The 26,724-nt window shown below is 44.5% G+C and overlaps 1 protein-coding gene across 1 annotated transcript in view; it reads right to left on the minus strand.

Annotated features, from left to right (window-relative positions):
* PRKCA (protein kinase C alpha) overlaps positions 1 to 26,724 on the minus strand; it is a 239,853-nt gene that overhangs the window by 136,895 nt on the left and 76,234 nt on the right. The window lies entirely within an intron of this gene.

Genomic DNA, 26,724 nt, shown 5'->3' on the forward strand with positions numbered 1-26,724 from the left:
ATCAATTCCCTGTTTGGGGGCATCTATAAACTTTATCATTTTTCACTTTTACAAATAATATAGCAACTGACCATCTTTGTGCATAAATATTCATTGAAATTTCTGATACTTTTTTCTTGTTCTATTTATGCTGTGCAAGTCTGGTCATACTCTGTGTGTTTAAGAACGCCACAGCATTTCTGATGCAAAGAAGAATAAGAATACATTCTTGGAAGTAGATTAAAGGATGGAAAATTATTCAAGATTCTTGGCATACATTGCCACATTACTCCTCTAAAAGTTTACCAAAATCCTACCAAAACCATATCAAGATGTGGTGAGAATGGTAAAGAATAACACTGTAATTCTGAGTTTCTTATTTTTGAGGTTAAATTTTTTCCCATGGTTATTTGCCCATTTGTATTTATTTTTGCCTGACTTACCCCTTATTCAAGTTTTCTAGAAGGTAGTAACAAGTTTTCTTACTGTGTCAGAAGAGTTGTTGAGCTATACATGATAAGAGCCCTTTGTTATAGTTGCTGCAAACTGTGTTACAATGTCACCATTCTTCTAGAAACAGAGAAGCTTAACTTATTATGCAGTTAAATCTGTCAAACATTTCCTTTAATTTCTTCCATTTTTTTAGGCTTACAAAAACCTTGCCCTTTCTGAGATCAGCTTAGTACTCACCTAAGTTTTAAATATCTTTTTTTTTATATTTAACTTTTAAGACCATTTGAAATTTATTTTGGTGTATAGTGTGAAGCAAGATCTAATTTGTTTTCCTCCAAATGTTCAGACAACTTCTCAACATTTTTAATGGAACAAGCCCTATCTTTCCCATTGGTCCGCACGGCTTCTGTTAATATTAGGCTCTGTTTTCAGGGCCATGTATTTTATCTTCTTCAACTTTCTGATAATTCGTGCGACAAGCTTAGACTTTAAATCGTTCTAGATTTCCAATGCATGTTAGTGGTACAAGCCCCTGATTCAGCTTTCTCCATCCAGGTGTATAGAGTTTCCTGACTCGGGACAATTCTACTTCCATTGCTTTCTTTCTTTTCATCTCATAAATCCCTCCCTATCCTTTTTCTCAGTGTTTACGGATCATTTTACTTTAGGTGTAGGTCTCACTCATAGGATATCGCTGAATTTTAGCAAAACATCCCATCTGAGAACGGTGGGCAGTTTAACCTGTTACCTTATCCTCAATATTTGTACCCACAGGTATGTACCTGGTAAGGTACTCAGCACCTTGGACATATTAACTAACCTCCATAATAACCCTACTTGGTATCCATATTTTATAGATGAGGAAGCTGAGGCTTGGAGAGATTTAGTAGTACCTAGGACAAGGTCACCAAGCTAGCAAGGGCAGGGGCTGAAAACCCAGGCAGCCCAATTCCAGTACATTCTTAAACCAACCCCCCCCACCCCGCCCAACTTCTTGGCTGCCTCTGACCTGTAGGACTTCACTTGTTATCACCCCTCTATCTCCTAATTGCTTGCTTTGTTTTCAGTTTTTTTTTTTTTTTTTTTATGAGTCTCCCACTATCGCCTGGGCTGGCATGCAATGGTGCAATCTCGGCTCACTGCAACCTCTGCCTCCTGGGTTCAGGCCATTCTCCTACCTCAGCCTCCCAAGTAGCTGGGATTACGGGTGCACACCACCACACCAGGCTAATTTTTTGTATTTTTAGTAGGGATGGGGTTTCACTATGTTGGCCAGACTGGTCTTGAACTCCTGACCTCGTGATCTGCCCACCTTGGCTTCCCATAAGTGCTGGGATTTCAGGCTTGAACCACTGTACCTGGCCTTCAGTCTTTTACTATACTCTGTTTCCTTTGCATTTATTTTTTCTAGAATTTTTTAAAATTATTTTTTATTTTTATTTATTTTTGAGATAGATAGGGTCTCACTCTGCCACCCAGGCTGGAGTGTAGTAGTGCGATCATGGCTCACTGCAGCCTTGACCTCCTGTGCTCAAGCAATCCTCCTACCTCAGTCTCCCAAGTAGCTGGGACTACAGGCACATGCCATCAAGCCAGTCACTTCTGTGTGTGTGTGTGTGTGTGTGTGTGTGTGTGTGTGTGTGTGTGTGTGTTTGGTAGAGATGGAGATTTCACCATGTCCAGGCTGGTCTTGAACTCCTGGGTTCAAGCAATCCTCCCACCTCAGCTTCCCAGTGATGGAATTACAGGTGTGAGCTACAATGCCCGGCCAAAATTTTTAAAATATTGTTTAAATTCACCCAAAACCATTTTTTTTTAATCCTACATTTCTCAGATCAGCAAAAGAAAGAATGAGATAGCATCTTCTGACCCCTCTCCCCGAGGGCATGAAGCATTGAGCATGCTCTGTTCTTACTCCCTGTGACCTCCCATCCTACTTCCTGTTTCTGTTACTGTAAAATTATCTGGAGTTTGGGATCTCTAATGCTTGTCATAATTTTTCTATGAGTTACAGTTTTGATGGCTGTTTTCCACATGAACAGGTTCCACTGATTTTAATGCTTACTGCTTATCCTTATACGACTTCCCCATCCCTGAACTTTTAATTTTACTTCATCTTGCCGTCCTCTTTAGCTTGCCTTTAAATAATTTTCAAGAAAGTGTGGGTGATGTATATTCTGAGCTCTTGCATCTCTGAGAATATGCCACATGACTGGCAACTTGGCTGGGTGAGAAATGTGGGGCCAATTTACTTTGTTCTTCCAAACTCTGTAAGTGATGTTTTCTTTTCTCTTAAAATTTAGTAGTGCATACGATTAGAGGTCTAGTGACAACCTGGTTTTTATTCTCCTGTAGGTCAACTATATATTCTGAAGAAAAGGTATTTGTTTTCTCTCTTTGTAATTAAAAGTGCCAGAACATTTCTTTATTGAGACGGAGTCTTGCTCTGTCACCCAGGCTGGAGTGCAGTGGTGCAATCTCGGCTCACTGCATCCTCCGCCTCCTGGGTTCAAGCGCTTCTCGTGCCTCAGCCTCCAGAGTAGCTGGGACGACAGGCACCCACCACCATGCCTGGCTAATCTTTTGTATTTTTGGTAGAGATGGGGTTTCACCATTTTGCCCAGGCTGGTCTTGAACTCCTGAGTTCAGGTGATCTGCCCACCTCGGCTTCCCAAAGGGCTGCGATTACAGGTGTGAGCCACTGTGCCCGGCCCAGAATGTTTCTAAACACAGACTTCTTTCAGTTAATTTTGTAGGAACAGAGTGCATTCCTTTTCATTTGAACGCTCCATAAATTTGGTCCTATCATATTGAATTAGTGCTGCTTTTTCAATTTTTTCTTTTATCCTTGGGACAAAGCTATTATTCTCAATTTATATCCTGTTCCCAGTCTTCCATTTTCATTATTCTCTCTTTCATCACCATCATTTTGTCCTTTTGCCTGCATTCTAGAAGAGCTTCCCAGGATTCTTGCACAGCACTGATTTGATTTTCTGCAATGCCAATTCTGCTGTTTGTTGAATATTTTAATTATGTACTATAAATTTCCTTACGGGAAACTGGCATGTCTTACTTGTCCACCACCTTTCATCTTTTCTATCTCTTTATATAGCCTACTATCATTTTAAAAAATCTCATTCTGCTTGCTTTTCCTTTCAACCTGTTTGTTCAAATGGCATTATGTTCCTCTTTTACAGAGATTGTGCATTTTTTTTTTTTTAAACAGAGACAGGGTCTCACTATGTCACTCAGGCTGGAGTGCAGTGATGAGATCATAGCTCATTGCAGCCTTGAACTCATGGGCTCCACAATCCTCCCACCTCAGCCTTCTGAGTAGCTGGGACTACAGGTGTGTGCCACCATGCCTGGCTATTAAAATTTTTCTGTAGAGGCAGAACTTGCTATGTTGCCCAGGCTGGTTTCAAACTCCTGGCCTCAAGCCATCCTTTTGCCTTGGCCTCCCAGAGTGCTGGGATTACAGGTGTAAGCCACTGTGCCCAGCCTCCTGCACCCTATTAAAATGTGTATGGAGTTTTCTCAAATACTCTTCTGTAATTTCTTTTCCTCCAATAATCCATATTCAGATATGTTCTCCATAATACTATCCCTTTCACTTTATCTCCCATGTTTTAAACATGGGCCCAATATTTTAGGCTTGTTTTCTTTCTTTACTTGTCCTCAAACAAAGACAAGTATATCCAGATGTGTTATTTGCCCAAAGAGACTGTTTGTGTGCCACACTGGCTCTATCCACTGTCGACTGGGACACTAGAGAACTTGCTGCCCTCTTCCAGGGCACTCAGTTTGATGTTCATGGTTCTTGGTTCAATGATGAGCATGTTTTTGCTGAAGCCAGGTAGGATCATATCCAATTCACGGTGCTTGGTAATTACACATCCTGAATCTGTGAAGTCCGTTTAAAATTAGAATCCCCTGACCCTTAAGTTTTTCTCACCTCCACACCTGTGTCCACTATACTTCACTTACAGGGCTCCTAACCCTTAGGACATAACCCACCAAGAAGAGCCCTTTTCTTTTTCCTTTGGAAGTTACAGTCTATTTGTAGACTGCATGGGAAGATGAGAAAAGACAGCATTTTGATCCTCTGAAATAAGAGAACTTTCATAGCAAAGGAACGCCTCCCAGATTTTTTTGCCTGGTTGAAGACCCTGTTTATCTAAGCAAAAGGGGAGGCCTACTAAATCTTCCTGCTTTCTTTCAGGTGTGCAGGACTTTGATTTTTCATGCATCCAGTATAGCCAGACCACTGATAACTGTCTCAACACAGGACCCCTGGGATAATGGGCAACAGGAATTTCTCCAAGTGGCAGTAAGTGGTTTGCCAGTCTTGATCGTGGGTTTCTGTCACTTCCTGAATCTTCTTAACATTTCAGAGGGACATGAGAGAGACTGCATTTCATAGGTTACCAGCTGGTTACCGCAATTCAATCCAGAAACACAAGGAGATCTGGATTTCTTCAGTAGCTCTTGGAATTCCACTGTTTCTAGAAAGTCTGGTTAATTGGAAGACGAATTAATTACTCTTGGCCACTCTCAGTTCAAATCTAAGCTGCTTACCATCAGCTCTCATGGCAGACACTCTTACCTTTGCTTTCATGTTGTTAACTTGTCACTATATGGGTAGCTTTTGAATGTGGTTCCTTGATATGGTTTGGCTCTGTGTCCCTGCCCAAATCTCATCATGAATTGTAGTTCCTCTAATCCCCATGTGTTGTGGGAGGGACCTGGTGGGAGGTAACTGAATCATGAGGGCAGTTACCTCCATGCTCTTCTCACGATAGTGAGTGAGTTCTCACAAGATCTGATGGTTTTATAAGGGGCTTTTCCCTGCTTCACTCTGCACTTCCTGCTGCGGCCATGTGAAGATTTCACCATGACTGTAAGTTTCCTGAGGCCTCCCCAGACATGCTGAACTCTGAGTCAATTCAACTTTTTTCCTTGATAAACTACCCAGTCTCGGGTATGTCTTTATTAGCAGTGTAAGAATGGATGAATACATATGCCTCCACTATGGTCTGTTCTTTAAAGGCCAAGGCTATATCTGTTTAATTCGATTCCACATCATCCTGGTGGCCATTTCACTTCCTAGATCCCTAACCTCCAACTGAACTAAACACTCAGACATTCCAGATGGAATTTAAAGGGTGGCAGAGGTGGGGGAAGGAACTGGACAGGGACCTTCGGCTTGCTCTGTCCTGCTGCTCACTTTCTTGGGCAAACTTTAGTGAGTCTTTATATTTAGTCTAGAAAGCAAGGGAGTTGGCTGGACAGGGAAAGCTCTAAGATTCTTTCTACTGTGAACAGAAGCTGCCTCCTTTTCATAGCACATGATTATGCCTTTGTTTTCATGGTATCACCAAAGTCTACGTTTCTAGTCTGGGTCCTAGGTAGTTAAAAGTCCTTCATGTAGCCCTTTGTCCTGGAAATAATTTCTAAATTTGTGTGTGTGGCGGGGGGAGGGGAGGGGATTCAAGGGGTGCCTTGCAGAGACATGGAGAGTTATGGCCACTCTTTCTCCTAGAAATTAGATACAAAATTATATATATCATTTTGGAGAATTCACTGACCCCTCCTGGAGCTGGAGTGGGGTTGAGGGTACATTCATGGGTCTGAAGCTCAGATCCTGCTCTAAGATAAACATCACTCCTCTACTAATTCCAGTTATTTCATATTCATCATCATCTGACAGACAAAGAATCAGATTTCACAGAAGGCATTTCTGCAAAGAATTAAGATACAGGAAATCTTATATAGTCCTTTATATAACATCTGTTGATATTTGGAGCCATAATGAGGTGATTCTCCCTTCCTTTGGGTAGTAGTAGGAAATGAGGAAAGCAAGATCCTTCTTTGGAAATCAACAAACTACTGGATTCATCAATACTGGATCAGAGCAGAGCTTCTCAAAGTCCCCTGAAGGAGAGAGGGTTCTGAGAGGTGTTAGGCTTGTAGGACCAGTCTGTGTCCAGTATGAATATGTTCAAATGAGGAGTGAGAAAGCAGAAGCTCTAAGCAAATGTCAGCAGTGCCTATAACGCAGGTCCAAGGAGGGGCATCTACGCATTCGACTTCAAGTGCTTCTGGCCCCGGCAGCACAGCAGCTGGCCTCTAACTTGAGATAAATGTTAAACCTGTCTGCTGCCATCCAACATTTATCGCATCCCCTTGTTATAATTCTGTGTTTACGAGGCAGCATTCTGACTCCCCTGAGGTTTGTCTGTAGGGAGAGAAGGCACTCCCAAAGTGGAATTCTGCTCTGTGTAGTCTAGGTGATGGTGTTTAATGTCACAAATCAATAAAATGGGTTCATTATACCTTGCCCGGTATCTTCTCCACACTGAGAGATTGCTCTCATCAAGTCACATGGTCAATTTTATTTCTCTCTGTAAATTCATAAACTGGCATCCTGATGGACTGCTCAGTCAGGACTACATTGGAATTGGTCTGTAGGGGCCTGGTCATCCCAAGAGTGAACCTGGGGGCCTTCAACAGGAAAGGCCAAAATGAGCTACACGCCACCCCTCTGTCTTCGGATGCTATTGCTTTTCCTAATGTGTGTGCTGTTCCGCATAAAGAAGAACTCTAGTTTTAATAAATTCCCTCCAACACCATCCCAAACTTACAGACACTTGTATGTTTTTAAGTAAATCTAACATACTGCAAGGCTAGGAGCAAAAATACCTGCAGGTCTCAAATGTTAGGTGCATAAGAACCACCTTGGAGAACTCACTAACAATAGAATTTACCTGCAGGCTCCGCTCTTGTTCTTAGGGAATCTGATTCAGGAAACCTGGCGTGGGGAAGTACTCTACCCCACCCGGGGAAGACCAGCAGCACACTTTGAGAAACCTGGCATGGAGGAGTGAGTGCTTAGCAGGTCTACTCAGGTGACTTTAATGAGCCATGGAAGGTACTTGGACCCGAGACCCCCTCTTGCCACTCCTACACTCAGCCCCAAGCCCAGTGATGCTCCCTCTCGGGGAATCTCCACTGCACAGGGTGCTGGGAGGATGGTTCTGAAGGAACACTCATGCAGGTGACTCAGCGTGTACCAAAAAACCTTTCGGTCATGTTCTTACGGAAACTCTCAGGACACAGATAAAAATGTTCTGCCTAGATTCAAGTTCTAGCTCCACTTTGTCGCCTGGCAAGTTCCTGAAATCCTCTATGCCTCCATTTAAATGGAGATAAGAGTTTCATGCAATAGGAACTGTTTAAGTATTAAATAAGATTATACAAGTAAAACCCCTGGCATAGTGCTTGGCACAAAATGAGTACTTAATAATCTTAACTTTTGTAATTATCAGTATGATCCAGAAAAAACCCTCCAGTGCTACACAGACACACACGGAGCACATGCTGGGTCCCAGGCACCGTAAGTTTGGGTATTCTACAATGAATAAGATCCATAAAAATTTCGGGCTCACGGAACCAACACTTCAGTGGGGATACAATTTTCTGCTTTCAGGGTTGGCATAGAAAACTGTAATGAGCCGGGCACAGTGGCTCACACCTGTAATCCCATCACTTTGGTAGACTGAGGTGGGAAGATTGCTTGAGGCCAGGAGTTTGAGACCAGCCTGGTAATGTGGTCAGACCCCACCTGTACAAAAATTTTAAAAATTAGCCAGGTGTGGTCGTCCTAGCTACAGAGGCTGAGGCAGAAGAATCACTTGAGCCCAGGAGCGCATCATGGCTACAGTGAGCTATGATGGCAACACTGCCCTCCAACTTGAGTGGCAGAGCAAGATGCTGCCTCAATAAAAAAAAAAAAAAAAAAAGATGTAAGAAACTGGGATGAATCTCTCTTCATGATGAGATGATGAATCTCTCTTCTTTGATGATGTCAAGGCTAAGAAATTTTCACCTGGCAAAACCTCTTATCATCTCAATCACAGTTTAAAAAAACCAAAAAACCAAAACCCTTTCTGGACAGTCTCACTACCTTTGGGTTCTCTTTCTGACTGGGCCCAAGAATCTCTCTTGTTCTTGATCATTCCTGGTACCAAACCAAATGCACAGCCTCACAGGCCCTGGGAGCAGGAAATGATGGGGTGGCCTTGGGATGCAGTTCCTAGGCTCAGGGCAGGCATGGCAGCTCCAGGCTACAGGACTTGGTGGTCTTTGGGCCTTGGGCTTCACCAAGCGGGCCTCTGAACCACATATTTACTCAGAAGACACCACTCAAAGGGGAGGCTCTGGCATCCTTCCTCCCAAACCACTAATCCCAGGGCATCGAAACACTCCAAGGACGGTCGGGCGCGGTGGCTCACACCTATCATCCCAGCACTTTGGGAGCACGAGGCAGATGGATCACCTGAGGCCAGGAGTTCGAGACCAGTCCAGCCAACATGGTGAAATCCTATATCTACTGAAAGTACAAAAATTAGCAGGGTGTGGTGGCATGTGCCTGTAGTCCCAGCTGAGCCACGAGAATCACTTGAACCTGGGAGGCAGAGGTTGCAGTGAGCCGAGATCATGCCACTGAACTCCAGGCTGGGTGACAGAGTGAGACCCTGTCTCAAAACAAAACAAAACAAAACAAAAAAACACCCATAAAACAAACCAAACAACAACAAAAAACACTCCAAAGAGAAAGAGCTACCACAACACAGTGATCAGTGTAGTTTGCTAAAAGGAGAAAGGGAAGGGCGGGGGAAGGTGTCACTATTCAGTCCTGCCTGGCACAAGAGAATTGCCCCATTTGTGTTTCTAGCAGCACAATTAATATCCCCTATCCTCCCTCCCCCACAAAGCGGATATCATGCTTCTTTTCTTAGAGAACAAGGTGAGGATACCAGAGACAAAACACAATGAGAGCTAGAACTTCGTGTGGCCAACCTGCCTCCATGAAGTCATTCCCTTTAGATCGAGACAAGTTAAGCCTGAGGAACTAACAAGGGCAGCGGATGGCCCCTCCGGCCCCTCACTCATCTGCCCCCTCAGTCTGATTATTTCCTCCTCATCTGTGCTTAAAACAGACTAAGCCGAACTGAAATAACCCAGGAGATTAAATTAAATTAAGTCAGGCCTGGCTCCCAGGCAGCTGCTAATAAAATTATAAGCATTTGCATCAATGTGGCAGACAAAGACAAAAATATTTATTGGTTCCTCCCAACCCCTCGCCCGAAGTAGCTGAACCCTAAGAGACGAAGTCCAGTGACACCAACCTTCTTTCTACCACTTTTGTCTGAGGGACGAGGTGCATGAACTTTTGAGGCTGTAGAGGAGCAGGAAGCTGTTCTTATCTGTGCCCGAGGGAGCCCTGTCTTCCAGTGGGCTTTGCTCAGCTTCCTTGCCCGGAATGCCCTGGCTGAGCATGAGGCGCAATTCCTAGTTAGGAGGCAACTGTCCATTGGCAAGGGTATCCTTCCTCCATCCGCCAGCAGAAGAGGGATCCGCCATCCCATTCCAGAACTGTTCCCAACACCTGCAGAATCGACAACTTTCCCATATGCTTGTTCCCACAAATGGGTTCAGAGCTGATTCTCTGAGGGATGTACTTATCGGGAGCTACTAGGAGTTCATGAGCACGAGAGGTGATCAGTATCTGTCTCTGGAACACTATGGTCTTTGGAGAGAGAGACAAAACAGGAGTAAACTTTATTCTTTGCAACCCTGCTGTTATACCATTGCTGTCTTTAATCTGAGAGTATAAAGCTGAAGATATGCATTAATTACAGGTATCATGTCAGGCCTAAGAGATTTTCACCTGGAAAAGCCTCTTATCTTGACCACAATCAAAATCAAACCAAAACAAAACCAAACAAGAACCTGGACACATTCTCATTAGCCTTGGGATCTCTTTCTGGGCCAGTCTGTCAACGTCTTAGACTACCACAAGGCAACCATGTGCACCAAAACTAAGGAGAGACTAAATTGATACGGAAAAGAAATGACTGGGGGCCGAGTATCTTGGATGTAAAACTTTTCATTCCATGAAATAACTAAGATGACCCACAAACCACTGATGCCTCAAGCTGCTTGGGTGCCGCTAAGCCATGGCACTGAAGCCATCACTGAATTGGCAAAACTGTCAGTAGAAAGGGAAAGGAAACAGGAAGACAGTCAATGTCGCAGAACCCAGGAGTCAAGGCCTGTGCACAGGATGAGGATCCCAAACCCCACGAGGCCTTACAAGGTGAGCATGTGACATCTAAGTGCTTTCGTTTGGGTGGGAGAGAGAGAGAGGACCTGATATTCTGGGGATCATCCACGTGGTTTGCAAACCAAGCAGGAGACACATCATTTTCCTGACCTGGGAGGGCCTTGTGGCGATGATTCAGGGATAAAAGGTACGTTGCTTTTCTTTTCCCTTACTGAATGAAAGCAAGGTGGCCTGGCTCTTGTCGGGACAGAGGCTGAGAACCCGGAGGTATTGTTAGCATGCTGCCAACTACCTTAGTTTATTCTCGCAGCAGGAATTCCTCATGAAAGAAAAGCTCCAGGAGTGAGGGATGAGGGTCTGCCAAGGCAGCAATGCAGCCTGCAGAAAAAGCTACCGTAGGCGAAGGTGGTTTAAGGCTAATGGCTCAAAATGCATTCTGGAGGGCCTTGTCCAGTTCCTAGGCCCTCATCAAACAGCTCCACCTTCCTGAGCCACTTGTTCCACAATCTCCCCGTGAGCCCATTCAAAGGACTCTGCTTCCTGCAGGTACCACCATCACTCAATCTCTTCCACATCAACACCATTTATGCTTGGAACCTGCTGTGCTGTTTTACAGCTTCTAAATTAGAAGGGTGATCAATGCACTGGGTGGCTGAATTGGACAAATGTCACTCAAATTTTTTTCTTTACTCTTGGCTGTTTTTGGAGACTGGCCAGGCCAGGAGCGTGTTGATGTGTTCAAAAGGAACTTATGAGTCATATCCAACTTTTGTACATAAGCTCAGCCACTGTCCCTCTTGAGTAATTTCATGGATGTGCAACATGGTTGAATGAAAGGAGCATCGAAGTAGAAGGCAGGAGCCTGGCTGCATGCCTCCTCCCGAACACACTTCCTGCACAACCCTGGCTCACGTTTCATGGCAGTGTTGCGTTACCTACAGTTTTGTCTGCTTGTCACTACTCCTTGTTCCTGAAAATGTCTCCCACCTCCCACCCCACCCTGTATCTGCCCTCCAGTCACAGTCCATTGGTCCAGGGTGGCATGTGACCCAGACTGAGCCGATGAATCCCTTTCCCAGAATTTCTGGATTTGTGACTGACACAGTAGAAGACATGCAGCTGTAAGAGGCGAAGCTGTAGAATTGTCTAGGGCCATGTTTTCTGCAATGCAAAGAAAGTCTAAGGTGTTGTGGAAAAGAAACAAATGAAGGCAGTATGTAGAAAGAAGAGGTGAGATACAGAAAGAGAATCTCAGGTTCTCAGTGTTCTTATGGCCCCAAAGCATTCCTACCCTTGCGTTTCATGATACTCTAGATTTCTTTTGCTAATATCCCTTTCTACCTGAGTGGGTTGGTTTTATCCTTTATTTATTTATTTTTTTGAGACAGAGTCTTGCTCTGTCACCCAGGCTGGAGTGTAGTGGCGCAATCTTGGCTCACTGTAAGCTCTGCCTCCCGGGTTCACACCATTCTCCTGCCTCAGCCTCCCGAGTAGCTGAGACTACAGGCACCTGCTACCACGCCTGGTGAATTTTTTGTATTTTTTTTTTTCAGTAGAGACAGGGTTTCACCATGTTAGCCAGGATGGTCTTGATCTCCTGACCTCGTGATCTGCCTGCCTTGGCCTCCCAAAGTGCTGGGATTACAGGCAGGAGCCAACGTACCCAGCCAGTTTTATCCTTTATAACCCCAAAGACCCTACATAGTAGCCACATTCCCTGAGCCTTGGTTTTTATGCATGAAAATGAAGGGGATGGACCATGAGACAGAGGGTCCCTGGGCAGCAGCACCCCCTAATGTGGAAATAAAGGAAAATCTTGAGTTCCTTCAAGGAAAATTCCAGGCACCTAGGTAGCCTTGAGAAGTAAATGAGCAACTTGATAAGGAAGAAGGTAACAGTAACTTAAACAACAGCAAGGAAGTTAGGAGATGTTTTGTTTTCTGTAGAAATTAAAGATAACATCTAAACACATGCCCTTGAGTTGTTTTTCGGAAAACTGGACCCCCACCAAACGGATCCACTGGCACACAGTCCTTGGATGGGGAAGCAGAAGACAGCACTCTGTTTTTCTTTGTTCTACATTCTTCCATCTCCCTTCAATGCTTTTTTACCCAAAAGCCAGAGCTAATATTGTTTTTTTTTTTTTTTTTTTTTTTTTTTTTTTTTTTTTTTGTTTTCCAAATTTTTTGACAAAGCTTTTCCTCCTTAAGTAATCACAAATCAGAAGATCTTTGAATCCACCCATGACTGTGGCACACTGCCTCCCCAGCTTTGGGATGTCCCACCTGTTTGGGTCAAACCAACGTGTAGCCCTTATGTACTGATTTATGACTTCGACTGTAACCTCCACCTTCCCACCTTTAAATAATAGATAACTGTGAGCTATCTGCCAGTTCAAGTCATCAGCACGAGCTGCTGAATTCTCCTTGCTTGGCAATAAATGCCTCAGTTTCTCCTGCTGTTAACCCAACATTAGCATTTGGCTTTGCTGCACTGGGTGCACGGACCCCAGCACAGTCTGGTAACAATCACATCAGTGACTTCCTTTTTTTTGTGATGGAGTCTCACTCTGCTACCTAGGCTGGAGTGCAGTGGTACAATCTTGGCTCACTGCAGCCTCAAACTCCTGGGCTCAGGTGATCCTCCCACATCAGCCCCCTGAGGAGTTGGGACCACAAGTGCATGTGTGCCACCAATGCCCGGCTAATTTTTATTTTAATTTTAAATTATATTTATTTATTTTACTCTTTATAGAGACAAGGTCTTTTTCTGTTGCCCCAGGATGGTCTTAAACTTATGGCCTCAAGGGATCTTCTGCTTCCGCCTCGCAAAGTACTGGGACTACAGGTATGAGGCCCTACACCCAGCCTATATCCGTGACTTTCAAACTCTGCTCCACAGAGTCTCCTCATGGCTGGTGGAGGAGGAGGAAGAAGGTGAGTACCCTATTTTCTCCCCTTCAATCAGAGTAACTCTGGTGAAATACCATTTGAATATCATCTCAAATAAGATGTGATGTTCCAACTTGTTTGAAAATTACTGGACCAGCAGCCTCTCAGGCCTCACCCAGTTGCAGCGTCTCTGGAGTCTCCAATCTACCCTTAGTTCCTCAGGAAGGGGCACACTTTATTGGCACCACTGATTAGCTCTCTCTGAAAGTGCTCTCAGAGCAACAAAATGCCAGAGCTGAAGGGAACGTCAGGGTTCATGTAGTTCAAGTGCCTTAATTTGAATTTGCAGATGAGGAGAGGGAAACAAAGAGAGGTTAAGCCATAAGGTCAAAGTTCACAGCCAGTTAAAATCTTTAAGGTTAATATCCTCAGTTTACTATGTAGCTGTTCTACTCATACAGAGGCCTTGCAATTTTGAAAGTAATTTCACAGTGTGTTTCTGTGTCTTGCTTGGTGGACATGGTGAAGGAAAACAAACGAGGTCTGGGGTTAGATTTTCTTGGTTGGGGCCGCTGCAGTCTCACTGTGGTTATAGCTACACCATGAATGAGTCAGGACTGAAAGAGTTAATCTGTCAATAAAGTGACATGCTTCAGTCCATTGAACCACATGACTTAATGTGACTGTAACAAAACTCCATTATAGAGTAACAACCCCTAATACTTATTCAACATTAATTAGTGCTATAGTTGGAAGTCAAATCCAGACTACCTGACTTTAAAGCCAGTCCCATATGATATGGTTTGGCTGTTTCCCCACCCAAATCTCATCTTGAATTGTAGTTCTCATAATCCCCAGAGGTCGTAGGAAGGACGAAGTGAAGATAATGAGATCTGATATATATATATTTTTTCTTTTTTGAGACAGTTTTGCTCTTGTTGCCCAGGCTGGAGTGCAATGGTGCCATCTCAGTTCACTGCAACCTCTGTCTCCCGGGTTCAAACAATTCTCCTGCCTCAGCCTCCCAAGTAGCTGGGATTATAGGTGCCTGCCACCACACGCAGCTGATTTTTTGTATTTTCAGTAGAGATGGGATTTCACCATGTTGGCCAGGCTGGTCTTGAACTCCTGACTTCAGGTGATCTGCCCGCCTTGACCTCCCAAAGTGCTGGGATTACAGGTGTGAGCCACTGTGCCTGGCTGAGATCTGATGGTTTTATAAGGCGCTTTCCCCTTCACTGGGCTCTCATTCTTCTCCTTCCTGCCGCCATGTGAAGAAGGATGTGTTTGCTTCTTCTTCTGCCATGATTGTAAGTTTCCTGAGGCCTCCCCAGTCCTGTAGAACTGTGAGTCAATTAAACCTCTTTCCTCTATAAATAGCAGTCTTGAGTATTTCTTCATAGCAGTGTGAGAACGGACTAATACACCACAGTATCCTCTAAATGCAAATCACTTTTATTATTTTATAAACACAAGACTGCTGTATTCTTTCTTTATGGAGTGTTGGTCACGTAAAGTATGCTGGGATTTTTTTTTTTGTCTTTCAAATATATACTGGCATCCTTCAGAAGTCAGAAGTTCTGAGGACAACAGAGTCCCTGCCATACTGGGGTGGGAGGGATTGAAACAGACTTCAGGGTCTTTCAGAGAGGTTGGGTATTAGTAAAGGGTAAGGAGAGCGACGGTGCTATTTCTAACATTCACTGCACATACACTTTCTCTTTTGGGCAGATGTTCACCTGTGAGAGTTCTTCCACGAAAAGTCACCTGTGCAGGCTGTAAGATGACAGCAGCAATATATCCCAGAGAAATATGTCTCTCCTGCGCTGCACCCCCACTCCCAGCAGAGTGACTTAACAAACGGAAAGGGAGGTCAGTGTGGCATTTCCCAGAAAAGAGCCACCTCCCCACTGGGTGTTCAGTGAGGAAGGTGTCTGTCTCTTCTGATTTCATTCCCTACCTCCAGTGAGTCGAAGTTGATGAAATGACACTTCCTTCAGGCCACCTTCCCCAAATTCACCCCTCCTCACTGTGAAAACTTTTATAGGAAGTTTGCCTTGCTTCTATTCTCTCTTCATTATTCTAGGAAAAAATGCCTGCTTTGGTTTGAAAAGGGACCCTGTCTTTAATTAACCACAAACCTTGCATTAATTAAAAAGGAAAATGCATGTAAAGGCGGCTACCATTCTTCTCAGTATAAAAGTCCCCGTGGGGATGCTCTGTGCGGAGCTTTCAGTGGGTGGCCATGGCCCGCTATTCAAATGGGGATATTTTAGAACCAGCTCAGGAGCTAACTTATCTCATATTTTCTCAGGAAATCTGAATCTTTCCAACTGGAAATGCCTACAAGCTAAGACGCACACAGTCTGATGTTTCTCTGTACCATTTTGATGCCAATAGTCAGAGCAGGTGTATTCACATTAATTGGAGATTCCTTTACAACACATCTGAAAACATTTTTATTTTTGCTAAGATATCCGAGCAGCTTGGTGTTGAAAAGGACCATAGGACAGCACCTGCCGATTCTAGTTTCCTACTGAGCCATTCCTACCCACCGCTGAAGATGACATGGATCAAGAGAGGAAAAAAATTTCTGCATTTATTTTAGGACATTTCCACTGGTGAACCTAACCATTTCCAAACACTTCAAGTTTTCCACCCTTTTGGTGGAGAACCGGGAACCAAAAGGAGCATTTATCTGTTATTTATTTCGTCTTCCATCCTGATCCCCCAAGATCTCTCTCCCATTCCCCAAGCATTAGAAGAAAGTTCAAAGGGAAGTGATTGAAAAGACATCATTTGCAAGCTTCTAAGAGATTTCTCACTTGGCTAACACATTTACTTTCTAGAAGAAGATAAAGTTCCTTGCAATAATTTCATAGCAATTCATCTTGTGCTTAAATGATAATCCTATAATTAGAAGCAATTAAAATCCGGCACAAGAATGACCTGCTCAGTCAATGTCAATATCTCTGTATTCTAATGGGGTAATCTTGAAAGAGGCCCCAGAAATAATTTGCTTCTTCTCTTCCAGGGATGCAGGCGTTCAAAGCCTATCTGTAAGAGTGCTTCCTCCTGGCAGGAGTCACTGAAGTCAAAGAAGACGGATGACTGATGACCCTATAAAGAATCTGGGGACTTGGGGTATCTTAAGCAGGAGAAAGAGAAACTATGTCACCACGCGCATGGATACCAGGGTGCTTTACAACAAACACAAATGCTGCATGAAGGAAATGACACTGGCAACTCTTTGCCCTTTGCTCCAATTTGCTGCCTCCCACGCACATCTAGTGACTAAGCCCCCAGAGTGAAAAGCTCTGTTGGAATCGCCGCACAGAGAACCAAGCATGAATAACAATCTGTGGGATGGCATGCTGCAAGTCTGTACATATCTGACATTAAGCTGAGCCACAGATCAGTCAGGACAAGGTACAACAGTCGGGATGTAAATAATGATGTGTCTCTTTGAGAAGACGCAACCTTTTTCTTAGCTGATAGATGTTTCTCTGAAGGATCCCAGAAGTCATGTGGCTTTATGAATTGGGTTAAAACAGGATCATTTTGACTTGATGCAGATATAGGGGTAAAACGGGAAGAGTCACTTGGATTTGGGGTGAGGAGTGCAGTAAAAGCCTGAGTCAACTTCTATGCTGTGCTTGTTGTGTACTTCCATCATCATCATCATCGGCTCAACAGACACACATTTTGTACAAATTTGTACAAATTTGAGGCACTGGGCTGGGTACAGGAGATAAGACACCATCTCTGACCTCAAAGGACTTATGATATAGTGGAAGGAGATCGATATGCAAATAAACACACAGGTGAAATCTCATAATACATGCTACAAAAGGCATGCAGAGAAAGTGGTTGGTTTCAGGCAGGGCATAAAACGTGAGGAGAGGCTTCCTAAAGGTAACTGGAGCTGAATGTTAAAAATACATTCTTTGGGGAGCAGGGAAAATGGCACAAGCAAAGGTAAGGAGGGAGGGAAACACTGGTGGGGAGGCTGTGCATGGGTTGGAAATCTGGGTGCAAACGAGTAGGGGACATAAAGGGTAAATATGGGGAGATGGGCAAGGTACTGGCTGCAGAAGAGGGCATGTGGACATAAGACACTGATATTCAGGAATGTCCAATCAAGGAAGAAGAGAGAGTAGATAAATCCACTGAAAACATGCCAGTTATGACCCCAAAGCATATGCATTTGAATGGGATAATGTGCAGGCTTTCTTCTGGTACAAGCGCACTGCTATATGTTTTAGCTAAGAGGCACTTTCCTGTTTTCTTGTGCCAAGGATGTGCCTGGATGTTAAGCACCAGTGAACTCAAGGCAGGTGACTGCTAGATTTGATTTCTCTGAAGACTGAGAATGTGAGAGCAGGATGAGTCTCCAATAGGGAAGAGCTGGGACCACTAAGAAAAAGCCAGGAGGATGCCAAGAAAGGGCTGGTCCAGTCGCATGCCCATGCAAGTCACACACTGTCAAAACATGTCCTGAAGCGGCTTGTTTCCATCCTTCTGCCCATTTTAATTCTTCATTTTCCAGCACAGAAGACTTCAGCTGGATTCCCTGCTGCCATTTTTATTTCCAGCCATTATGGAAACCCTGGAAAATGGAGGGTCTGGGGAAGTGAGGACAGACCCTCACCCCGAGTGGTGCCAACAGAACAGTAATCAGAGGAGCTGCGCAGCCATCCCAGAGTAGCCTCCACTATTAATTGCAGGATAGAAATGTGAAATTGCAAGCACTTGAAGCAACAGTGTGGGCTGTGTCTGTACCCAAGGGAAACGGCTGTGAGTCACCACAGGATCTTCCCTCAGCCAGAGCCAAGGGTCAGCTGCTTACAATAGTGGGAAGGGCATGTGTGGGTGCTAGAGGCAGCTGGGCAGGCTGCAGGAGCTCTCCAAGCCTCAGTTTCCTCAGTTGCAAAATGATGATGCTGCTGATGCTGATGATGGCATTTTTTCCGAAAGGTGGTTGTGATGGAATATGTAGGAAAGCATCCAATCAGGGCCCGGTACCCAAAAACTGTTCAGTCAGTATCGGTTTCTCTTCTCACAGGATCTCTGCATTCAGGAAACAGCAGGAGCTTCTCTGGTTTGCCCTTCACGTCCCCTTTCTAGGCAGCTGCTACTGCTGTGACTGGCTGAGTCTCATTAGCATCTCCATTTGCAAGAGGCCAGGCAAGGAGAGATCATCGGATAATAAGGGTCCCCCCTCCTCCCCGGCCAGATGCTGCGACCATTTCCCAAGCTAAACGGACCCACCAATCCTCTCTGCAAGAACACTGAACCCCCCACTCATTCTTACTTCTCCACCTACAAGAGAGGACACCCATGCTTCCTGTGCCTCTCCCCAGGGAAAATGAATGCTACAACGCTTATCATTTTCAGAATCAGCTAATGTTAGTGGATTCATGAAACTTCTACAAAGCCATGGAGACAAAGTGTGCTTTGTCATGAAGAGCAGTTACCCCTCTTATTATGGACTTTTCTCTACCAGTATTTAAGCCCAAACTAAAGGAAGTAGTTTCTCTTATGTGTGAGCATCATAAAGCTTGTTGGTTTTTTATTTATTTTTATTTATTTATTTATTTACTTACTTATTTTTAAGAGATGGAAGCTTGCAGGAAATAGAAGCTGGTGTCTTTAAAGTGGGCAGGGAACCCCCAGATCAGGGAGAGTGGGGTATCCAAGGAGAGAGGAGATGGAGAATGCAAACGGCCCACTCAGCCATTCTCCAACTCCTTGATGTTTATTTATATCATAAGTAACAGTTTTGCCAACATTGTGCCCACAACTACTACTTTTTTTGGATATGGGGTTTTGCTCTGTCACCTAGTCTGGCATGCAGTGGTGCAATCATAGCTCCCTGTAACCTCAAACTCCTGGGCTCAAGCGATCTTTCTGCATCAGTCTCCTGAGTAGCTGGGACTACAGGTGCATACCACCACATCTGGTTACTTTATTTTTTCTTTTTGTATAGATGAGGTCTTGCCATGTTGTCCAGACTGGTCTCAAACTCCTGGGCTCAAGAGATCCTCCTGCCTTAGCTTCCTGAGTAGCTGGGACTATAGGCGTGAGCCACCACGCCCAGCCTACTTCTTACACATATGTACACACACCTATATATGACTCCTTTAGCTGTTTGATTCATGTTTTCTTTTCTGCCTGAGCTATTTGGAAAATGGGGGTCATACACAAGCTCTTGGGGACATAGACCACTAGTGGCTCCCAATCCCAGGCAGCCCCTGCCCATCCATGTGAGTGTACAATTCCCAGAACCTGCCTGTGGCAGTCTGGCCCGCTGTGTCATGGCAAGTCCCATGCAGCCAGTCCCAGGTGGCTCTAAGGAAATGGTCAGTGACTCACCTGTTTAACGGGGGCCAGAGGCCAGGTGAGTGCTCTTCATGAACCAGGCTTCAGGGCCCAGCCTCAGTGCAGAGCCACAAGGAAACACAGGGTTGGGGCAGACTAATTGTCTCCTTTGGTGTGCCATCCACAAAAGGAAAGCTGTTGGTGGCCATGGACAGAGGTGTGGGGGGGTCACAGAGTGAGCCGGTGGAGGCAAGGAAGCTGGACTGCTGAAGAGCTCCGATGGCTGCTTCAGCGGGGGCTTCCTTCTAGCCAAGAATGACCTCTAGAGAGGACATTTAAGTACTGGAACAGCTGAAACCAAGCTCCAGACACAGGTATCATTGCCTAAGTTTTTGGGAGTAAAGTTGAAAGAACAGTACAGTGAACTGAAGTACTATATCACTTTCTAGAGTCACTCACTATTATTCCGCCACAGGTGCTCTTGCCTGCGCACACCCTCTTCTTCTTGCCCCCAACCCCTGCCTGGTCCTATTTTCAGACTTCTGTCTGTGTTTTTGGCTTTTGTGGAACCATTTGGAAGTAGGTTGCAGACATCAGGAAAAATGACCCCTAAAATATTTCTGCAGTCCCGTCCATAATCACGTGACCATTACCACCCAGAAATTTCACACTGGTACAAAAACATTCTCTAAAATACAGTCCAGATTCAACTGTCCCCACAGTCCCCCAAATGTTCTTTAACAGCTGTTTTTTTTCTTGGATCCAGGATCCCACCATGTGTTAAAGATTGCATTTGGTAATCATGTCTCCTTACTTTCTTTTAATCAAGAATGATCAGCCAGGCACGGTGGCTCACGCCTGTAATCCCAACACTTTGGGAGGTCAAGGCGGGTGGATCACCTCAAGTCATGAGTTCGAGATCAGCCTGGCTAACGTGGTGGAACCTTGTCTCTACCAAAAAAACAAAAATTAGCTGGGCATGGTGGCACACACCTATAATCTCAACTACTCGAGAGGCTGAGGGAGGAGAATCACTTGAATCTGGGAGGCAGAGGTTGCAATGAGCCAAGCTTGCACCACTGCACTTCAGCCCGGGTGACAGAGTCTCAAAAAAAAAAAGTAAAATAAAATAAAATAAAAAATAATTAAGGCTAAAACCATTAGATGGGAGGTTGCTGGTCATCAAGTACGACATCCAGATTCCTTATTAATTACAAACAACAACAAAAATACCTTTGCAGTGGAGGGATCCGCTAAGAACACGGAACTAAGTGGTCAAATGCAGCATCACCAACAGTGGGCACTGTGGGTGCCCCTCAGGATAAGCAGCTTCTTGCCAGCACCCTCTCCATCCCTACACAAAGGAGCAGATATATCTGCTGCATCACCGTTTATGTTCCTGACCTGGATCCAAATCCCGTAACTAAGATTTATTGAACAGAAACGACTTCCAACTAATACCTTTTCCTTTAAGTAAGCAGCTTGGTGCATCTCCTTGCTGGCAGCCCTCAAGTTATTATATTCCACAGCCTGCTTGTCACTGCAAAAGGTACCTGTGCAAAGCTTTTAGGCAAAGCATGCGCTACCTGCTGCGTCTCCTTACCCAGCAATGACAGAGAAGATCTCTGCTCACTGTGAATCTCAGGGTGATGTCTAGAGTTCAGGCTCTGTTCTTGCTGAAAATGTAGCTACCTGCAACTTAAAATCTTCCCATTTTAAAAAGAAATATTTAACTCGGAGCCTGTGCACATGGCTCCTAAGGATTGTGCACTGGTAAACTGATGATTGCAGCTCTCATACTTTAAAAATGGAAAGAAACAAACTTCCCTCCAGCTCTCTCCAACTCTCACTTGAAATTCCTGACATCTTGGATGGTGCTGAGCTTCCTGAACATCTTTGCCTGGAATACCCTCTCCTTCCTTCCCTGTCCTCCCAGCTCCACTGCCACTTCCGATGTAAAGCTGTCACCTGCTGCCTCCCCAGGGCCATTGAGGCTCCCCTTCTCCCAAACTCCCACTGCACTTCAAAAAACCAGGTACAGCACCCGGCAATTCTTTTTCATCCCTGAATTCTCCCCCAAAGACCACATGGTCTGTGTGGTCTTTGACACGGTCTGTGACACGGTCTAGGTCTTAATCATCTTAGCATCCCTGGTGCCGGGAAGAGAGCAGGACACACGCTCAATAATGTACGATCAATGGGTGAAGCAAAAAATGAACGATTATCATACAAAGCTGAGGCTCATTTCCTTCATTCTGTAGCAAATACACCATGATAAGGTGGAAGAACACACAGAGGGAATACACAATAAGATGAAGGTGAGTCTCCGTACCTGCAGGGGTGACAGACATGGAATCGCGCAGGGCCCTAGGCAGGCAGGAGGAGTCCCAGTGCGGTAAGAGCTGGGAGGAAGTCTTCCCGTCCCCGACCAGAGTTCAGTTTAAAACTTCAATCTCCACATCAAATTAACAACCTCAACTTGTTGAGAAAATTAGACTCTTCTTCAGAATAATCTATTTGTGGGAGAGATGTGCTCCTGAAACAGCTGTAAAGCACCCGATATTTTTTCCATTTACTTACAAGATTAAATTGAAAATTGGTTCCCATGAGGGATTTTTTTTCACTACTCCTATAAACCGAATTTACAAAACACACCAGAGTGTAGAAAACCAATTACAATCTCCTATAAGAAGAAGAAGAAAAAAAAACATGCGACACCATTCTGATAACATCAGCACCACTGCCTGAAGGCAAAAAATAAAAATACACTGCTGAAGCGGAGGGCTTTCCCATAAATACCCCACCAAGCTAGAAAGAAAAACTCACCTCTGACTGCAAAGGGTGGTTTCCATCCCAAAGCAGAGCTCCTGTTGGGAGTTTCTATGTTACTTTGGGATTACTACGTAAAATTTGCAATTCTACACAGGTAAGACACAGCTGGAACTAACCTAGCAATTAACACAGCTGCTCAGGGTTTAGGTTTAAATGCATTTTCTGAGAAATCACTCACATTTGGACCATAAACTCTGTGCGTGATGGCTTCTGGTTTATATTTGTGTTCCCATGAAAGCCATCACCAGGCTAATTCCCACAGCCCTCTAACTCTCTCAGTCGGAGCTGTCTTCCCTCTCTGCCTCTCAAATACCTACAGTATTCAGTCAGCCGCTTCTCCACAGGTTCCTTGCATCTCTGTCCCCTTCCCCACCCTCAGCACCTCCCAAGGGTGTGCTATTTCATCACCATGTACTTGGCACTTAATTTTACATGGATGTGGGTTGTTCTGTATTCTCTTCCTGTGTTACTCTTTTCTCCCCTGGTTTTAAGTCCCACGTTGGGACTTTCCATGACCTCACAGAACCTTGTGGGGTGCCGATTGTGGGTTCAGCAAATATTTATGGGTTTATTGTTTGTTCCAAAGGAGACTCTAATTAATAAGAGAAACTTGGAACATTCACAGCCTGTGTACTGAAAGCAAGAGTGTGGAAGCCAGGCCCGGGCTGCGGGCCCCACTACATCACTTCCCACCCTGTAACTTGCAGTGATTTTCTTCCTTTCTCAGCTCCCTTGCTCATCTCAAAAAGGAGGATAATAATAGTATTTACTTCATGGGATTGTTTGGGGAGTCAATGAAGCAATGAACATAAAACGCTGAGCACAAAGGTCCAGTCCTATTAACAATAAATATAGAGCAAGCACTCAATAAATGGTAGCTGTTGGTATGAAAACATTTCTCAAGATAAACTCATGCCTGAACTATTTGGTTGGGAAATGCTGCAGGCAGGTAATGGGGGTGGGGATGCCATCCATCACTGGCAAGTGCTGCCCCAAGGGGGCTCTGCTTAGTACCACTTGCGGCCCTTTTATACTGAAAGAAGATGAGTCTGATGTCTTCTATTTGGCTGTTTAAAACAATTCCTAGTCACTACTACGGGTACTCCTTCCTTCTTCCTTTCCTTCCTTTCTCTTCTCTTCTCTCTGTCTCTCTTTTTCTTTTTGATGGACTCTTGCTCTGTCGCCCAGGCTGGAGTGCAGTGGCACAATCTCGGGCTCATTGTAACCTCCTCCTCCCGGGTTCAAACGATTATCCTGCCTCAGCCTCCTGAGTAGCTGGGACTACACGCGCATGCCACCACACTTGGCTAATTTTTTGTATTTGTAGTAGAGATGGGGTTTTACCATGTTGGCCAGGCTGGTCTCAAGCTCCTGACCTCAAGCGATGCACCCACCTCGGCCTCTCAAAGTGCTGGCATTACAGGCATGAGACACCGCACCCGGCTGTAAGTACCTATTTTTCACAATTTTATCAGCTACTATAGTTATACAAGGGCATTAACACCACAGGTTGCTGGGTGAAGGGTGTACGAGAACTCTGTACTATGTGTGCAACTTTTCTGAAAATCTTAAATTACTTTAAATTAAAAATGTTAAAGATGTAATTACTAATTAGTTATTTCCTTGAGCCTGACTTTCCATACTTAAGATTGGATTCCCTTCACACACACAACTGTACTTTAAAAATAGACTCCAACTCTTATGGATACTGTCATCAAAATATCTTCTCTCTGCATCTGCCATTTAAATATTTAGCCATCCAATTTACCATCTGTGTGACTCTGGGTGAGTCACTTCATTTCCTTGTGTCTCTGTTTCTTCATCTATAAAGTAAGGATAATAAAGTCAACTTCTTCACAGATTTGAAGAAAAGTTAGTACATAAAGTACTTAAGAAGTAGTCCTGTGGGGGAAGCACTGAGTAGCTGTGAGCTGCTGCTATTATTTGCTGTGGTCTGAATTCATATCTTAAGACTGGATTCCCAGTGTGATTAAGAGGTAGGGCATTTGGGAAGGAATCGCTTTGGGATATTTCATCCAAACGCAGAGCCTTATAAAAGAGATAACAGGAAGCAAGTTTGCTCCTTGCACCATGTGAGGACACAGCCTGCCTTCCTTTTCCATGTGAGGACACAGTGACAAGTGCCATCTATGAAGCAGAGATGGGAGCCTTCACCAGACACTGAATCTGCTGGGGCCTCGATCTTGAACTTCCCAGCTTCCAGAACTGTGATACATAAATTCCTATTATTTATAAATAACCCAGTCTAAGGTATTTTGTGATAGCGGCCTGAATGGAATAAGACATTATTATTATTAAACTTGCTGAATTCACATTCCTAGAGTGGAGCTATAGCTCTACAAAAATTTGTAAACTAATTCTCAAGGGACTTGGCCCAGATAGTTGCCGTAAGTAATACTGGCTGGCTTTCACATGTAAAAAGTCGACGTCCGACCCAGTGAAAGGTACTGTTCCTTAAGCTGATTCTACAATTGTGAGTCAAGTTCAACTCTTGGCAATGGTAGAGGAATTAGCCTGATGTAAGCTCTAGCACAATGAGGTCTGACCTTTCTCTTCCACCTGTGTACCTGTGCCACTCCAGCCAGGGCATCTGTGCCTCTCTGTGCAGTTTTAGATCTGCAAGGCTGTTGAGGCTCATAGGAGAGACTGGAAGGTTCAGGCAGTACATATGGTTGCTACTTTTATTACCGAAGACGGCACGGGGTGTGTCCAGCATGCACAGTGTGTATGTTTTGCTTTATCTAGAAACACAAAGAATGCCAGCTAAACATTTAAATGCTCTGTCCAGGCATTCTTGCCTTACAGCGAGCCATAAGGTAGCCACCTGTAAACCCATAATTAAACTCTGAATATTCACCTGTGATGTCTATTCTATTGTCAACAGCAGTCGCTTTGGAAATAAAGGGAAAGGTAAGGAAAGCATAGAAATGTTTAGCCTGTAGGCATTCTACTTTGCATAGAAATGTTTAGCCTGTAGGCATTCTACTTTATGCTCCTTGATCCCTTACTACCTATGGAGACTAGGTGTTATGGTAATTTTCCCCTTGACTGCAAAATCTGCTCCCCCATACATGGTTTTGACAATGTGGAAGCCTTAGTAGAAAAGAGAAACAAGAGCAAGGCTGTGATGTGCAGAGGGGTCTCGTGGCCTAGCTCATGGCCCCCAAGGAACACCATCTTCCTCTGGGCAGAGAGCAGCAGTGCGCAGTCAGAGGTGCCCTGGCTGTCAGATAAGGGCAGAGTGGATTCCAAGGACAGCATCAGCCTATTACAAAGAAATGCAGGTGACAGCCACAGCCCCAAAGGCATTGGCACAATAGGGATGGTCTTGAGAAAATAAAATAATTTCTCTAACATCTACAAAAAGTCAGAAGGGATTCTGTATCTATGATAGGGATTTCATTCCCAATTCCACTTTGACCATCAGCTATAGTTGGTTTCAAGGTTATCTGGAGGCAAACTGTTACCCTTTCCTAGCGATACCTTGGAATCCTTTGGTTTTCTCTGAGTTCTTACCTGAGAGGCCAGCCCTGGTTAGAACATCTGCTTATCTTTCAAAGGAAAAACCTGAGGATGTTTCCAAAAGTAAGCTTTTCTTTGGAAGCCCCACCTTTCCTTTTCTCTTAAACAGATCCTCCTAAGCTTTTCTTCTATGTTTTCTGTTATCTAAACATAATAAATTAGCATCAGTCTTTCCATGTTTATGACCACTTGAAATTCCTAGATACAAATGGAAGATACCTTTGCTGATCAATCAAGATGAATGCCCTTGTCAACAAGAGGAATGTATACAGTTGGTCCCTCCGGGACCCCCAAGTACAAGGAAATAGGCTGATGCCTAAGAGTTCAACCACATACCAACATGGAGTGGGTCATGGTACAGAGAACTCAAGTCATCTTGAGGACACATGATGGGTCCTAGGCCTAGGATAACTTGACTGAGTGTGCCGATTAACCGAAAGTGGATTTGGTGGGAAAACCAAAGGAAAAGCCATGCTATGGCAGAGCCCACCCAGAAACAGCCCTGAGGAGGGAGTTACCAGGCCCGTGGACAGGGAATTCCGGTCACCTAGCCAGGCTGTTTGTAGGAGGTGTGGT

The sequence above is a fragment of the Rhinopithecus bieti genome, unplaced genomic scaffold (genome assembly GCF_001698545.2).
Source record: "Rhinopithecus bieti isolate Rb0 unplaced genomic scaffold, ASM169854v2 scaffold_39870, whole genome shotgun sequence".
Classification (NCBI taxonomy): domain Eukaryota; kingdom Metazoa; phylum Chordata; class Mammalia; order Primates; family Cercopithecidae; genus Rhinopithecus; species Rhinopithecus bieti.